General features: G+C 52.6%; 2 protein-coding genes across 2 annotated transcripts in view; one reads left to right on the forward strand and one right to left on the reverse strand.

Annotated features, from left to right (window-relative positions):
- Positions 1 to 6,860, reverse strand: part of Btbd17 (BTB (POZ) domain containing 17) — a 24,076-nt gene extending 17,216 nt beyond the window's left edge. Inside the window, exon 1 of the mRNA XM_013508638.1 lies at positions 6,808 to 6,860. The gene's annotated coding sequence lies outside the window, so the exon portion shown is untranslated. The remainder of the gene's footprint in view (positions 1 to 6,807) is intronic.
- Positions 1 to 13,363, forward strand: part of Gpr142 (G protein-coupled receptor 142) — a gene marked incomplete in the record, with an annotated part of 22,195 nt that extends 8,832 nt beyond the window's left edge. The window contains 2 exon segments of the mRNA XM_013508639.1: positions 5,797 to 5,801; positions 13,354 to 13,363.
- Between the last annotated feature and the right edge of the window lie 1,974 nt (positions 13,364 to 15,337).

Consider the following 15,337-nt stretch of genomic DNA (forward strand, 5'->3'; position numbering starts at 1 on the left):
TTTAACCACACTCAGAAGATCCAAGTGATGCCGAGAAGCCGCTCCTGCCCCAGGCCCACGCCCAGCCGGGAGTCACCGGGAGGGAAGGCTCAGCCGCCCCGCTCACCTCGCCCACCCTGAGCCACGTCCACCCGCTGGGCTTGGCCGGCCCGGGGGCCGCAGGTCCCTGCTATTTTCTCACACCACTCCGGTGGTTTCCTGCGTGCGCGGTATGAGGGGCCCTTTCATCACCCTCCCTGCCGCCCTCCATCAGCAGGGTCCAGCCGGCGCCTCCTCCTGGCCTCCGTCCTGCTGCCCTGCCCTCCCGCCACCGGGTCCAGTCCCTGACTCTGGGCTCCTGTTTGTCCCACCCCAGGCCATTTCTACCCAGAAGCCGCTCAACAGCCCAGTGGCTGCTGTCCCCCGCAGCTGCTGGGCATCCTGCCCTCCAAGGAAGTTGCAGCCTTGGCAGTAGCCCCGCAGGATGGGGGAAAGGCGCCAGGAAGGTGAGGGGGGGGAGGCTGCCAACCCCAGTGAGTCAGGACAGAGGTGGGAAGGGGACCTGGCGGGATCATCCCACGGCTGCCCTTACTGTCCTGGCCCTGCTCCCAGAGCCGGCACTGCCACAAAGCAGGAAAGTCCTTCGCAGCCCTGCCTCCCTCTCTGCCCAGCCCCCCGGTGTGCAGCTCCATCACGACAGCCTCTGGGATGCCTCGGGAGGGCAAGCGCAGGTCTGGGGAAGGGGTTCATGCAGGAAAGAAGGGGGGTTACCCAGCACCCGGCTGTGGGAGCCCTGGCCCCCTCCACTTATGCCTAACCCCTTTGGCTTCCATCCAAAGAGCCCGAAGGGGTCCCACAGGGGAGGGTGGGCGGCTGCCAGCCCGGCCTCCTTACCCTCTCTTTGAAGGGGAGCTGAGGCATCCTCCAGGTCTTCCTGGAGAAAGTATGTTCTGCCCAACTGCCTGACTGCTGCCCCTAGCTTTGAGCCCCGTCTGCACTCCTTTGACTCAGTTTCTTCCCTCTGGACTGCGGGGTGGGCGGGCAAGCGGGACGTAGACAGTTTATCTCCTTCCCACAGGCCCCAAACCCTGAGACCCTATGCTCCCGAGACCCCAGCCTGTGGTAGGGCCTGCGTCCCCTCGTGCCTGCAGCGGGGCCTGGGGCCTTGAGTAGGGCCTTGGCGCCCTTCGCGCTCCCCACCCCCAGCTGCAGGGGTGGTTGGGTTCATCGTGGCTGTGCTGGCTTCTTCCCGGACTCCTCCTTGGTGTATATTTAGCAGGCAGGGCGGGCAGGGGAGGAATGCCAGGATGCCCTGATTTATCACAGCCGGGTGGGGTGTTATGGAATGGTGGGGGTGGCTGTGGAGACGGGAGGGCAGGGGGCCCTCAGCTGGCTTAGTGCAGGCTGTGGCCTGCAAGAGCATTTCAGGGTCCTGTGGGGCATGGGTGCCCTCTGTCCTTAGAAAGGCCGAGTGACCCATTCTCCCAGGGACATGGAGGGTTCGTGGAAAGAAGGCTGGGTAAAGAGCTCTGCGGTGCGGGGGACTGGGCAGGGCTGGCTGCAAAAGCTCCTGCCACAGCGAGCGACTGGCACCTGGGTCAGGGGCAGCATGTGGGGTCCCTGGGCAGGAGGAGTCCTTGCTCTTTGGGGTGCCCACACTCTTGGAGCTGCAGTTCCACTTTGGGACACAGGCAGCTCTGGGGCGGCCAGCGGGGACAGGGCAGAAGGGATTTTCTGTGTCTTCCACTGTAACCACTCCAAGGCCCGGCCCTCCGTGAAGGAACCACCAGGGGCGCCTGAGTTGGAGTGGGGAGACCATGGCCACCTCACCCACTTCCTCTGGCCCAGGACCCACTGGGTGCACTGTTGCTAAGGACGATGGTTTGCTTTTTATCAGCAGTGCCTGTACCCTTTCCCAGGACCCAGGGACAGTTCTGCAGACCTTGGCCTCTCAACCTGGGACAGTCCCCAGGGGACAGAATTTGGCCCCATTGGCTGACCTCCCTAGGTGAGTGGAGCAGGGCAGCCAGATCCCAGACAGCCTCCTGCTTGGCCTACAATTCCTTTCCCTAGCACACTGGATGAGGCCTTGTGGTCCTGGAGCTCCAGCTGGGGGTCTTCTGGCCAGCAGGAGACCTGATTTCCCAGGGCAAGCGGCAGACACTTCCAGAAACCATCCAGGGATCACCTTCCCCAAGCACGCCTATTGATCCTGATTTCAGTCTGTTTTTACTCCCTTGACCGGGGGCGTTGCTTTTCTAGAACCTTCTGTGCCAACCTTTGGGGAAACCACAAACTCGAACTCCTACTCCAGAGTGTCCCCTCCCAGTGGCTCTAAACCACAGGGGCACTTGTGAACTGATATTATTTCTGGGGAAAAAACATAAAGTGAAGTAAATGCACCTAAGCTGCTCTGGGATTTGGTGCAGAGTGTGCAAAGGGCACAGGTTCCAACCCCTCTGGAACACCGGTGTCTGTGTAACCTTGAGAAAGTCATTGCCTTTCTTTCTTCTTTCTTTCTTCCTTTCTTTCTTTCTTTCTTTCTTTCTTTCTTTCTTTCTTTCTTTCTTTCTTTCTTTTCCTTATTTTTTTGTACTAGGGATTGAACTCAGAGCCTTTTGCACTAAGCTACATCTCTAGCCCCTTTTCTTTTGAGATAGGGTTTCACTAAGCTGCTAATTACCCAGGTTGGGCTCTAATTTGTGATCTTCCTGCCTCAGCCTCCCAGAGTGCTGGGATCATAGGTGTGTACCACCGCTCATGGCTCTCTGAAGTCTTATGTGTTTATATAATTTCTTTATATAGCAATAATGCCATATGAAACCCCTCCCCTTCTCCCTCCCTGCCTCTCTCTCTCTCTCTCTCTCTCCCCCCGCTACATTGCCTAAGCTGGCCTTGAACTGAGCTCAAGCAGTCTTCCTGCCTCGGCCTTCTGTAGTCTGGGACTACAACAAGACAGTCATTTCTAATCTGAGGGTCTCTAAATGTAGAGGTTGGCCTAGTTTGGAGCTATGGTCACTTCCATTACTGAAATCCTTTCCTGATGAGGCGCCGAGCTCCCTGGACAAGAGTTGTCTCATGGGACGTTGAACCAGCACCTCTGAGCATGGCACTGGCCTCCAGCTTTCACCAGTACCATCTCACAGAATTCTCATAGCAAGCCCTGGAGGCAGGAATTATTGCTGTCTCCCTCTTATAGATGGATACACTGAGGGTCGGAGGTTAAACAGTTTTCCCAAAGAACACAACTAATTAGTGGGGGTGGTGGGATTCAAATCCAGGTCTGTTTATCTCTGGGTTCTGCGCAACTAACAGTTGTGTGCTAGGCATAGGGTGATGTAAGAACCAGCAGAGCTGGGATCCAGAGGGGATCAGAGGTCAAACCAGCGCTCTACACGTCCACGCACACATGAGCACAGACACCTTTATTTCAATGCTTGGAGTTAGAAATGCCACGCATGGTGGCATGTGACCATAACCCCAACGCACTCTAGGAAGTAGAGGCAGGGAGATCACCCAGTTCAAGCCCAGCTAGGGTAATTTATTGAGTCTCTGTCTCTAAATAAAAAATAAAAAGGGGTGGAGATATATAACTCAGTGCAAAGGCCCTGGGTTCAATGCCCAGTACAATAATGATAACAATAAATGACAAGTTGTTTGGCGTGGGCAGAGCCCAGAGCCTAGTGGGTGGGGACAGTGGAAAGGTGGGCTGGCGCTGGCACTGACGGCCCAGGTTCAGCAAGCTGGCCTTCTCGAGGTTTCAGGGTTGCGCTCTAGAAAGACCCTGCCAGTGGCATTCTGGAGGCGGGGCTTATGAACCAGGACACTGGAGACCACTTAGGAGGCTGAGGGGCCCGCATGAGAGGGGGTGGCCAGGATGGAGGGCAGCATATGCCTCTCAGGGTACCCTGAGTTTGGAGGAGGCCCAAGGACAGAACACACACACCCTCTGTGGCCCCGGGGCACTTCCGGGAGAAGGAAGGCTGTGAAAGAGATCTGGCAGGAGGAGAGGGTGCTGCGCGCCCCGTGCTAGGATGTAAAGCCCTACTCGCATCTCAGCGTGAGTTCCAGTAGGTGAGGGGCTTCTGTTCTCCTCCTCTGCTGCTCACCTGCACCTGGAGGGTTGGGCCCGGGTCCAGGGATTTCCCAGGTGTCCCTCCAGGCTCTGGACACGTACCCAGGGGTGGCCTGCAGGGCAGTGACATTTGGGTTGGGCAAAGAGAGGCACCACCCTGTGGTGGTGCCCCGGGATCCGGCCTCACCCTTTCATTCTCTCCTTGCTTGTTCTGCTTCCAGTGCCACGGAGGCGCCACGTCTGTTCTTATAGGATTTGCGTGGCTGCATGTGAAGAGGCTGCTCCACACCGCCAACCACATCGGAGCTCAGCCCAATGGCCTGGAGCCAATCCAGGCGGGGATGTCAGAGGCCCAAACCGCTCCCCATCTCTGAGCCCCTCCTCTGGAACTGACCTGGGATCATTTCTCCTTAATCTCTAGAGGTTCCAGATTTTTTATTTCCCCAGTGTTGGGGATCGAACCTAGCACTAGGCCTTGCACACACGGACAAGCGCTCTGCCACTGAGCTCCACCCCCAGCCGGGGCTTCTGGACTCTTAACCAGCTTTGCCACACCTCCCCCCTCCTCTGATCCCATGTGTAAATAATGAGGCCGGGAGATCCCTGCCTCATGTGTAAATGTGTAAATAAGAGCAAGAACTCAACAGGAACGTGCAAAGGCTGTCCATTTACAACTTGCTGCAGCAAGAGGGTCAGCCGCTGTCACTGGAATTCAGGAGTGACGTCAAGGCAGGACAAGCAGCAGGAGAGCGTCAAAGTGGAAAGGAGATCATTTCAGGTGTGCCTGGCAGGAGGCTGTTGGCTGGGGAGCTGGAGACAGCTCCCTGGAGGAGGGGCACCCTATTTCACACACCAGAGGAACATATTTGGCTTTTGTTTGGAAATGGTGATAAATTGAAAACAGGGGGGAGAATGAGGCAAACTGTCTGTCGTAAATCAAGGCCTGGCCATGCTGCAAAATGTGCCACTGGGTAACTGTTTGGCGTCTCGGACAGCTGTTAGAGCTCATGGTCTGACTTTCTGTAAGTCTGACTTAGATGGCAGGTCGGCTAAGTGGGCCAGTTTCCATTTTCTGTAATAACAGGCTGGCTGCCTGAGCTGGTAACAGTAGGTAGTGCTGGTTTCCAGTATTAGGTGTTGTTGATTGAAGACCAGAGTTCTATTTTAGGGGCAGGAGTACTGAGGATCAAACTGAGCTACATCCCCAGCTCTTTTATTTTGAAACAGGGTCTTGCGAAGTTCCCCAGGCTGGCCTCAAACTTGAGATCCTCCTGCCTCAGTCTCCTTAGTATCTGGGGATACAGGTGTGCATCACTGCACCTGGTCAGGGTTCTTTATCTATCAGGTCTAGCCAAGCCCATTTGTATAGTCAGTCTCACCTACAGCCTCTGAAATTCATCCCAGGTTTTCAGACAAGCAAACTAGGAAGCAGAAAGGTTAGCTGACTTAGCTAAGGTCACAGAACTAGTAAGCTTCAGAACCCGTCCAGGAAGCCACTGGTTCTGGGAACATCTCTTTACTTCTCACCCAGATCCTGAGGTTTCCAGAGGTGAGATGCAAGCCCGGTTCATATTTGCCCCCTTGCCTCCACTCCCACCCCACTACTTTCAGCATGGCCCCAGCAGGTATTTATTACATGAACAAATATAGATTTTTATGATGCTGTTGAGGGAACCAGTAGGAATGCAGAGAGGTAGACCCAGGCTGATAAAACACTTGTGGTTGACTACCATGCTTACCAGGTGTGGTAACATATGCCGGTAATCCCAGCACTCGGGAGGCTGAGACAGGAAGATCGCCAAAAGTTTGACAAACAAAACAAAAAAACAAACCACCATGCTCCCAACCACCTGTTCTCTGGCTTTCTGCAAGAATCTCAGGCCCTTAGTGGGAGCCTGTACCACACTGTTTTCACATATTGGAGATTGGGATTGGGTCTCACCCATCAGGGAAGCCCAATCTGTGGAGGAGGACTTGAGGCACTATAGCAGACAGAAATCCAAAATGGCCCCATGGTCTCATCTCTGTCTCTGGCTTGACTCCCAAGAGTCTGTTGCATTTGTGCAATATGGTTAATATTTTTTTTTTGTGGTACTGGGAATTGAACTCATGACCTCACACTTGCCAGGCCAAATGCTTGCACCACTGAGCTAAACCCCCAGCCCTGTGCAATATGGATTTACGGTGTAGGGAGACCTGTACCACAGGAAGCTAGTGGTGGCCAAGTGCCAGGTGAAAAGGGGGAGGGTGCTAGGTGACCTGGCTGCCAGTCCTGCTGTGTGCTGTATTAGCCTGGTGGCCCTAGATCACCGTCTGTCCCCAAGCCCTAGTTTCTACATCTGTGAAGCAAGACACTGGCCCAGGTAATCTAAGCCTGTCTATTGTGATCTAGATTCTTTGGAGCCCCAGAGAGGCCAGGATGAAGGCCAACTCCCCTGGGTGGCGCTGGTCAGGTGGGGATAGGTGGCGCCTTGGTTCTGTGGAAAAGAAAAGCAGAAGAAACCACTTCTGAATGTGGTGTGAGTGGGCTGTAGGGCTCCCATTGCGTCACACCCCTACCCACCAGTTCCTCTGAGTATGAGTCAGGGACGAAGGGCCACACCTAGAAAGGAGATACCTGGTGAGCAACAGGTGTGGCTGTTGAGTTTTCCAAGGGCTTGGTTCTGCTTCCTGCTGTCTGAACACCTCCTCGGGCCATGCAGCAGCCGGGTGGTGACAACCTGATAAAGCTGTCTCCAACCTGCCCGTTATACCTGGTGCTGTGCAGCAGAGGAAGGAGCCCGAGGAGAGGAGGTGACAGGGGCTCCCTGCCCAGTCAGAGTCCTGTCGATGGCCACCATGCAGCTGCAGCAGGTGGGGCGGACAGGGGTCCTGCACACAGCTTGGGGCGTCTCGGCCCTGTGCCCTTCCATCACCAGCCTCCTCTCTTCCTGCTTGTCTCCAGAGAAGAGTGCAGCGTGGACTTGGGCCCTGGAAAGCTAAGGGAAGAAAATGTCATGTGGCTGGGCAGGAGGAGGAGGGGCTTGAGGATGTCAAGAAGGAGTCACAGTGGGGGACACATGGACAAGGGGGCGGATGCCTATCTAGAAGCCAAAGGGCTTAGAAGGATCGGGATGAGAAAATGAAAAACCAGCAGGCTTTTGAGTCACACCTCTTTTTGGGCAGCTGCTTTGGTCCAAGTGGGATCAGGCAAAGGACTCAGTTTCTTTTTTTTGTTTTGTTTTGTTTTTTTGAGACAGGGTCTCGCTATACAGTTAAGGCTAGACTTGAGCTCACTTTGTAGCCCAGGCTACAATGATCCTCGAACTCACAATGATCCTCCTGCCTCAGCCTCCTGAATGCTGGGATTACAGGCGTGAGCCACCACAGCCGGCAGGGCTCAGTTTCTATTATAGTGGGTTATTGGTGCTTATGGGGGGGGGGGTCCCTGCCCATAGGCCTCTGTCACCTCTGCAGAATTCCAGCTTCCAGGTTCCTCCTATCTGAGACTTAGTATTTTTCCTGAAGCACTTCTGCCCCTGCCACTGCAAAGGGGCCTCCAGGCCCCTAGGATGAATCCCTCCCTCCCAGCCCCTCACCCTCATCCCGCCCCAAAACTTCCACCCAACCGTGCTCCAGCCAAGCCTGTGGGTTGACGGTCAGATTCCCAGCACCTCACACCAGCCTGACAGACTTTCCGATCCATGCCCTCAGGACATATGTACCAGATGCAGATGACAATAAGCCATCTGGCATACGGGATACTTTTTTTTGGTTTGGAAATGCAGGGAGGGGCAGACACGCCCAGGCATAGATCCTACTGCCTTGGCTGTGCTAAATCCTGTCCAGTTGGCTCTGCAGTCAAGTGTCTGAGTCCCACAAAAGTTTGAGCTGCCCGGGCCCTTTGGTCCCCAGCCCCGCTGCCTCCCAAGAATCCGGCCACACCTCTTGCTGCCTTCCACGGCCTCGCTGGGAAAGGAAGGGCACAAGATCAGACAGATGGCTTCCAATGGGAGTGCTGTGTTAGGGTGTCTGCATGCCAAGAGAGGCCCCTCTTCAAGCTCCCAGGGCCTGAAGCTCGCCAACAGAGCCGGCAGTGAGGTGGGACGCCAGCTCAGCTGGGGCAGAGCGGAGCAGGCGCTGCACAAAGGGTCATTTTGCATTGCTGTGCTCCAGGGCAGAGGCCTTGGGGCTCAGGAAGCATTTTTATCGTGTGGCTACATTCTTGTGTAACTGCAGAGGAGATAGCCCCAGGTAGGGGGCAGGAGGCGCCAGGCCTGGGGAGGAGCTGGGAGCGTGCACTAGGAAGCCCTGGAAACGCGGTAAAGGCAGACCCTTGAGGAATCTGGGAGCCAGCAGACATGTAAGAGTCGAGCCTTGAGAGGATGGCTGCAGGCCCATGAACAAAGTCTTCCTGCTCGCCTCTCCCCTGCACTCCCCAGTGTCAGGCCATCTGTGGGACAAATCAGGGGCTAGGCACCATCTGGGTGGCAGGAGGAGGGCCAGGGAATGTCTGGGGAGCTGCCACATCCTGAAGTCACACTGCCCAGGCCTGCCCTTCCCTAAGAGCGAGCAGGTGTTAGGAGGCACATCCATCCGAGCTTTTAGGGGGCCGGCTCCCTGATCGCAAGGCCCGGCATGTTTCTCTTGGGGTCAGTATGCTCTGCTCAGTCTTGAGCCTCTTTCTAGGGAGGCCCAGTTTCCATGAGGGAAAGGAGCTTAAGGGGGCAGAGACATCTCCTCTCTGTCCCTAGATCCTTCTCCTGTACGGCAGCAGCTGGGCCAAGCCTGTCAATCGCCCCCCTGCGATTGGGTGGAACCAAGTGGGCAGCTCTTGGTCAGAGCACGAAAGTCACTTTAGCTGCAAAGGATGCCACCCTGGCCTCCAGACTGAAAGGCCCAAGTGCTCCAAAAAGCAGAATTCTTAGACTGTCTCCATAATCTGTCCCTGGATATTACTCCTACAACTCTGTTGCTATATATATTTACAATCTGCTTAAGGTCACTAATTAGCTGACTTTCAAGTAAGGTAAATATTTGGGTGGGCCTGACCTAATCACATGAGGTCATTAAAAGCAGACCACATCTTGAGCAGTAGAAGGAAAGTCAGAAATTCTAAGCATAAGAAGAACTTGATACACCTAAAGATGAGGGGGTTGTGAGGTGACTATGAGGAAAGGATTTGAGAGGTGCCTCTAGGAGCTCCAAGAGACCCTCAGCCAACTACTAGCAAGGACCCCATTCCTACCACACAGGAACTGGGATCTGAGAACAACCAAGTAAACTTGGAAATGGATTCTTCTCTGGGTTCTCAGGTGGGAGCTCAGACAGGCCAACACTTTGGGTAGGCCTTAGGACATCCCAAGCAAAAGATCCAGTGGAGACTACCCCAAACTTCTAGCCCACAGAATTGGGAGCTCTTCAGTGGGTGTTATTTTAAACTGCTAAATTTATGCCGGGTATGGTGGTGTATGCCTGTAATCCCAGCACTCGGGAGGCTGAAGCAGGAGGATCATCGCAAATTCGAGACCAGCCTAGGCTACAAAGTGAGCTCAAGTCCAGCCTGAACTACATAACGAGACCCTGCCTCAAAAAGACTACAAAAAAAAATTGTAGTAACTTGTTATGCACAATAATTCCTAAAATATATCCATGCACAGTGAAGTTTCCACAGCATGTGTTCCTTACCTCAGGGGAGGAGGAAGTACAGTGTTTGGATTTCACCCTCAACTTGCACTCTGGCTGTGCCCCTGCTTCCCACAGAGGCAGCCAAATCTTACCCAGTCAGTCACTGCCACAGGTCTAAGGTGCTATGATTAGGCTGGTGGCCCAGGTCCGGCACAAACTAGATAGACCAGTCACAGGGGAACAGCCCAGCTTCTTAGGCCTATCTATACAGGTTTCTTATATGCTTGCTTCTCTGCTAATGTTCATATATATACTTGTTTTGTTTTGTTGTTGAGACAGGGTCTTGCTAGGTAGTTCAGGCTCACTTTGAACTCACTATGTAGCCAAGGCTGATCTTGAACTCATGGTGATTCTCCTCCCTTTGCTTCCTGAGTATTGGGATTACAAGTACGGGCCACCACGCACCCAGCCTTGCCCTATATTTCTGCCCAGTTCTGATACTGTTGGATCTTCTAATCCTTGACAAAAGCAAAATCTTTTCTAGCAAGTTATTTAGGCAGGACTTCCTAATTGAAGACCCAGATTACTTTCCAATAATCTCATAAGACTCAAAATGAATTGTACTCTTTTGGTTCCCTGACTTAAATGTTTTGATTTCATCCTGTGGCAGAGATAGTTAGCTGTTTACCAAAATTCCTCATCCTTTTAGTATAGTTGTCAGGGAGGACCAAAGACTACATTTCCCAGCTGCCCTTGCAACTAGGGCAGCCATGTGACAAGTTTCCACCAATAGAATGTGAGCCTGAGAGAGCACTCTCCTGAGCCAAGGCCAAAAGAAGCGAGTATACCTCATCCATACTTTCCTTTCTCTTCTGCTACTTACACATAGGTGATCTGAGATCTGAAGGAAAGAGGGAGCCTCAAGATGAGCAAAGCTGGGTCCCTGAATCACCATGTAGAGAAAGTCAGTGGCCAATCAGGAACAAATGCTTTTCTCTGTTGTGCGAGTAATAAATTCTGTTATATGTTTGGGGCCGGAATATAGCTCAGTGGTACAGCACCTTCCCAGCAAGCGCAAGGTCCTGAGGTTGATTCCCAGTACCAAAAAAAAAAAGTTCCAACATTGTATATTTGGGCGTTGTCATTGCCTCTTAGCCTGCCCTTCATAAGACATCCCTCTGCTTTGCCTTCTGTTTAAATCAAGATGCACAAGATGCTGACAAAGCTCCTGGGATGACAACCTCCAACTCTCCCTGTATTTCTCTTTCCCTGGCTGCCTCCCATGCCTGCCTTGGTTCACACTGTCTGCTTGCTCTGAAGTCTGGCCGACTCCGCCAGCCTGGGCCACCATCCATCTGCTGTCGATGCGCGCCTGGTCCCAGCAAAATGCACATTTATTCTCCCACACATAGGGTTCTTTTTTCAGCAAAGGTAGTGCAGCAGTATATTTGGAGAAGCAAGCTGCTATTCAGCACATGGTTCCTGGTTACTCTGGGACACATCCAAGGAGCTCATGTCTTCAGCCCAAACTCCCTAAGCCAGAGCCTCCAGGGGTTGGTGGAGAGGTGCAGAAGGGCAATGGAGAGGGGGAGAAAGCCAGAAGCAGGTAACAATTCTCTCAGAAAGCAATTAAGCATTTCTTGATGGCCTCGGGGACAACCTCAACTTTTTGTACTTTTCCTCCAGGGAGGCTGAGGAGCAGGGGAAGAAAATATTGTGGCTGCAGTTCTTGAAAACCCTGCTTCATACTGAGGCTTTGGGAAGACAGAGAAACACACTGCAGGAGCCCTACCCTGCCTACTTCCTGCCCCCGTGCTCCCCCCATGGAGACCCTTGGGATAAACCAGAGTGGGGCCCCAAATACTAAGGAATCTCTTTCCAGCACTTATTTCTCAAGCATGGCTCTGGATTGCCGGCCCCAGCAGGACAAGAAGAGGCTAGACTGAAGGTGGTAATGAAGGCCAGAAGAGGCTGCAGTCTCCGCTAAAGCTCTCAGATGCAAAGGCCCAGCTCCTGTGAGGGGGTCAGATGCCCTGGAGATGACAGAATGCCACGGCCCATCCTTCCAGGGGCTCCGAGAAGACTTTGCCTCAGCAGTTTCCAGAACAAATTTGCTGTTTGTCTGAGTCAGGAAATCACAGGCTGCAGACTCCCCAGGGGCCCAAGCATCCAGCCACTGGCTCCTCCTGTCCTTGCGTGAGCAGGACAATTAGATGCACAGAGCAGCACCGAGGTTAAATTACAACCTGACCTGGGCTGCCCCTCAGATGCCCCTCAGAGAGGGTCAATGGGTAACCAGGTCTCTCCAGACCTCTCACACAGTGGCCTGAAGAGAGGTAGCTCTGTGCAACTTCAGGCAGCTCTTAGCCCTAACCCTGCAGTGCTAGTGAGTTGTGGAGCTAGAGTGGATGCATCACAGGTGTTTCGGTGAAAATGGTTGCTAACTTCCCATATCTTCATAGCCTCCTCCTCCCCACACCGGGCTAAAGTTCTGCCTACCTAATCTGATCCCTTCTCTTTACTCAGCCTGTTCCTCTTTTTTTGTTTGTTCTTTGAGACAAGGTCTCACTGTGTAATTCAGGATGGCCTTGAACTCCTTGGACTCACTATATAGTCCTGGCTGGCCTCAAACTTGTGGGGATCCTCCTGCTTCAGCCTCGCCAGTGCTAGGATTACAGGCGTGTACCACCATTCACATCCTGTTCGTCTTATCCTACCACTTATACCTTAGGACTTTGTCCATTAGTTCTTTCCAAATATCCTTTCTCCCTGTCTACCAAGGTCCATTCTATGCCTAGTTTATAAACACAACTGACCTGATCCCTAAGTGCAGGCCCCCGGTCTCTCCCAGAAAGCCCAGGTTTGACAAGTGCAACACCCAGGTACTAGGTGACCACAGGAAATGCCAGAATCCAAAGTCTTCCCAGGACTGGTAGCTCAGATGGCTCCAGGAGCAGAAATAACCTGAGCCTGCTGCCCTTTACTGCTTGGGAGTGACTCAGCGAGAAGCTGGCAGATGGACGCATACATGGAATGCTGCATCTTGCAGAGGGAATAAGGTGCAGGGCCAAGGCCTTAGGTTGTGTATGGAGAGGAGCTGGGCTGGCCATAGGGATGGGCACTGAAAACAGGCTCAGCCTCACTCACGAAAAGCACACAAGTAGCTCGCCAGACCCCCTTTTCCACTGAGGAGCTAGGGGAAAACAAAAGGTTGGAGGCCACACCCCGCTGGCCAACGTGGAAGAAGGCAGTCTCAGGCCTTGCTAGGCCTGTAAGCTGAGCCCGTCTCCTTGGAGGGCAACTCAGCAGTGTCTGTAAGAGGCACAGATTCTTTGACCCAGCAATTCTACTTCCAGCTACACACACCCATTTGTGAAATGGTCCCTGTGGTGTTTACAACAATGACAAAAAATGGGAAGTAACCTTCTTAGAGGACTGGGTCCACCCTGGGGCTAGGTCCCGATAGAATACAGTGGGCAGAGCAAAGGATGACTATGGAACGGGGTGGTAGATAAATTGTAAAGAAGAAAAACAGGCGGCTGTGCTGGGGCACGCCTGTAATCCCAACTCCTTGGGAGGCTGAGGATAGAGGATTGCAAGTTCAAGACCACCCTGGGGAACTTAATGAGCCCCTGTCTCAAAAGAAAAAAAGCTGAGTATGTAGCTCAGTAGAGCACTTGCCTAGCATGCAGGAGGTGGGAGGAAGTGGGGGAGGAAGACAAAAGTGGAAGAAAAACAAAGCCAAGGAGCTAAACAAGCTGTGGGGCTGGCTGGCTTCCAGTCTCAATGCAGGAGTGAGATGGCATGCTACTGCGGGGTACAAGATCGCACACACGCTTGTCTGCTTGTGTACTGTAAGGAATGTCTCTGGATGGATAATGAAGGAAATGGTTGCTATGGTCTTATAGGGACAATTATATTCTTTTACATGCATTTTTGAAAATAAAGTTTTGACCAGGAGTGGTGGCACGTGCCAGTAATCCCAGCACTTGGATGGTTGAGGCAGGAGGATTGCAAATTTAAGGCCAACCTAGTCTACATACAGAAACTTTATCATGAAAAACAAACAACAAGAAAAATCTTTTTGAACTGTTGTGAGCATGTTACCTATTAAAAAACTAAATTAATATAAGGTATGTGAGCTCCAGCTCTGTAATGGAAATGATAGGATCCAAGTGTTTTGTTTTTCATGGTTTTGTTTTGCTTTTAAGACCATGTCTTTCTGTACTGTCCAGAAAGGACTGTACTGGTCTTGAACTCCCGATCTCAAGAGATCCTCTTGTCTCAGCCTCCTGAGGACCTGGAACTACAAGTATGTGCCATCATGCCCAGCTTTACATCAGTAGTTGGAGGTGAGCAAGTTCCAGGAGAGAATGAGGTGGTGGAGGAGAGAGACCGTGTCATTTTACATTCACATTATCTATTATATTTTACAAACATTTCCTTTTGTGATGCCACATGAAATCCTCAGGACAGTCTGGGAATTTTTAGATAAGAAATGGAGGTTTTAGCCAGGTGCAGTGGTGTGTATCTGTAATCCCAGGACTTGTGAGGCTGAGGCAGGAGGATTCCTATGAGTTCCAGGCCAGTTTGGACTACATAGTGAGACCTTGTCAATATCCCACCCCAACACACACACACACAAAGGAGGCTTGGAGAAGCAAGGCAACTTCTTGGAGGTCACATGATGTGTGGTTGAGCCAGGACTAGAGTCCAGGTTTTGGGGATCCCTGTCTTTTCTACCCCACCTATGGCAGGAGATTCCTAGGGGCTGGTGTCTCTGTGTTCTTATTCCCACCGAGAACATAATCCAGGCCACAGTGTGGACTGGCTGGCTCAGACACTGTCAGAAGGCGGCATCAAATTTCAGGTCAGCTTCAGGCTCCCTGGGTGACTTTTGGGGAGGTTGCTTATTGGGCCATGCTGTGGTGTGCATGTGTGCCCCCCAAATTCTTATGCTGAAACTTCGTTCCCATTGTTACAGTATTGAGAGGTGGGGCCTCAGGGAGGTAAATAGCACCTTTATAAAATGGCCAGATGGAGTTTGTTTGCTCCTTCATCCCTATGGAGAGTCAACAAGGAGGCGCCATCTTGCAAGCAGAGAGCCAGCCCTCCCCAGACATGGAATTGGCCATGATCTTGGTCTTGGACTTCTCAGCCTGCAGAACTGGAAACAGTACCTTCACATTGCTTATAAATTGCCCAGCCTGAGGTGTTTTGTTGTAGCGGTCCAGGCTGAGACGGTTGCTTCACGTGTAAAGCAGAAGCAGTCAGAGTTACCCGTGGTGAGGGTAGCTGTGAGGGCTGGATGACGGATGTGTTAAGGAAACAGAAGCCTGCAAGTCCAAACAGGCCAGATTTCCTGCCCTGCTGTGGGCTGTCAGCAGCCTGGGACTCTTAAACAAATGAAAAAGAAAGTGCTTTACATCAGCTCCAGTCAGCCTGCCGGGTGTTCTTTCTAACAGTCTTCTTCCCACTGCCAGCCTTTCCTTCCTGCCCCTGAGCCAGGTCTCATGGAGCGTGGGCTCCCTGAGATTCTCCAGAGACCCGGTCAGAGAAGGCAAGATCCGTGTGGGGGCTCTTTTCCTTACCCTTCTTGCTGCTTGAATTTCCAAGTATTTGTTTTCTCTGGAAACTATTCAACAGGAATAAACTATAGCAGGAGAAAGTTTCACA

The sequence above is a fragment of the Chinchilla lanigera genome, unplaced genomic scaffold (genome assembly GCF_000276665.1).
Source record: "Chinchilla lanigera isolate Chin_1 unplaced genomic scaffold, ChiLan1.0 scaffold00152, whole genome shotgun sequence".
Lineage (NCBI taxonomy): Eukaryota > Metazoa > Chordata > Mammalia > Rodentia > Chinchillidae > Chinchilla > Chinchilla lanigera.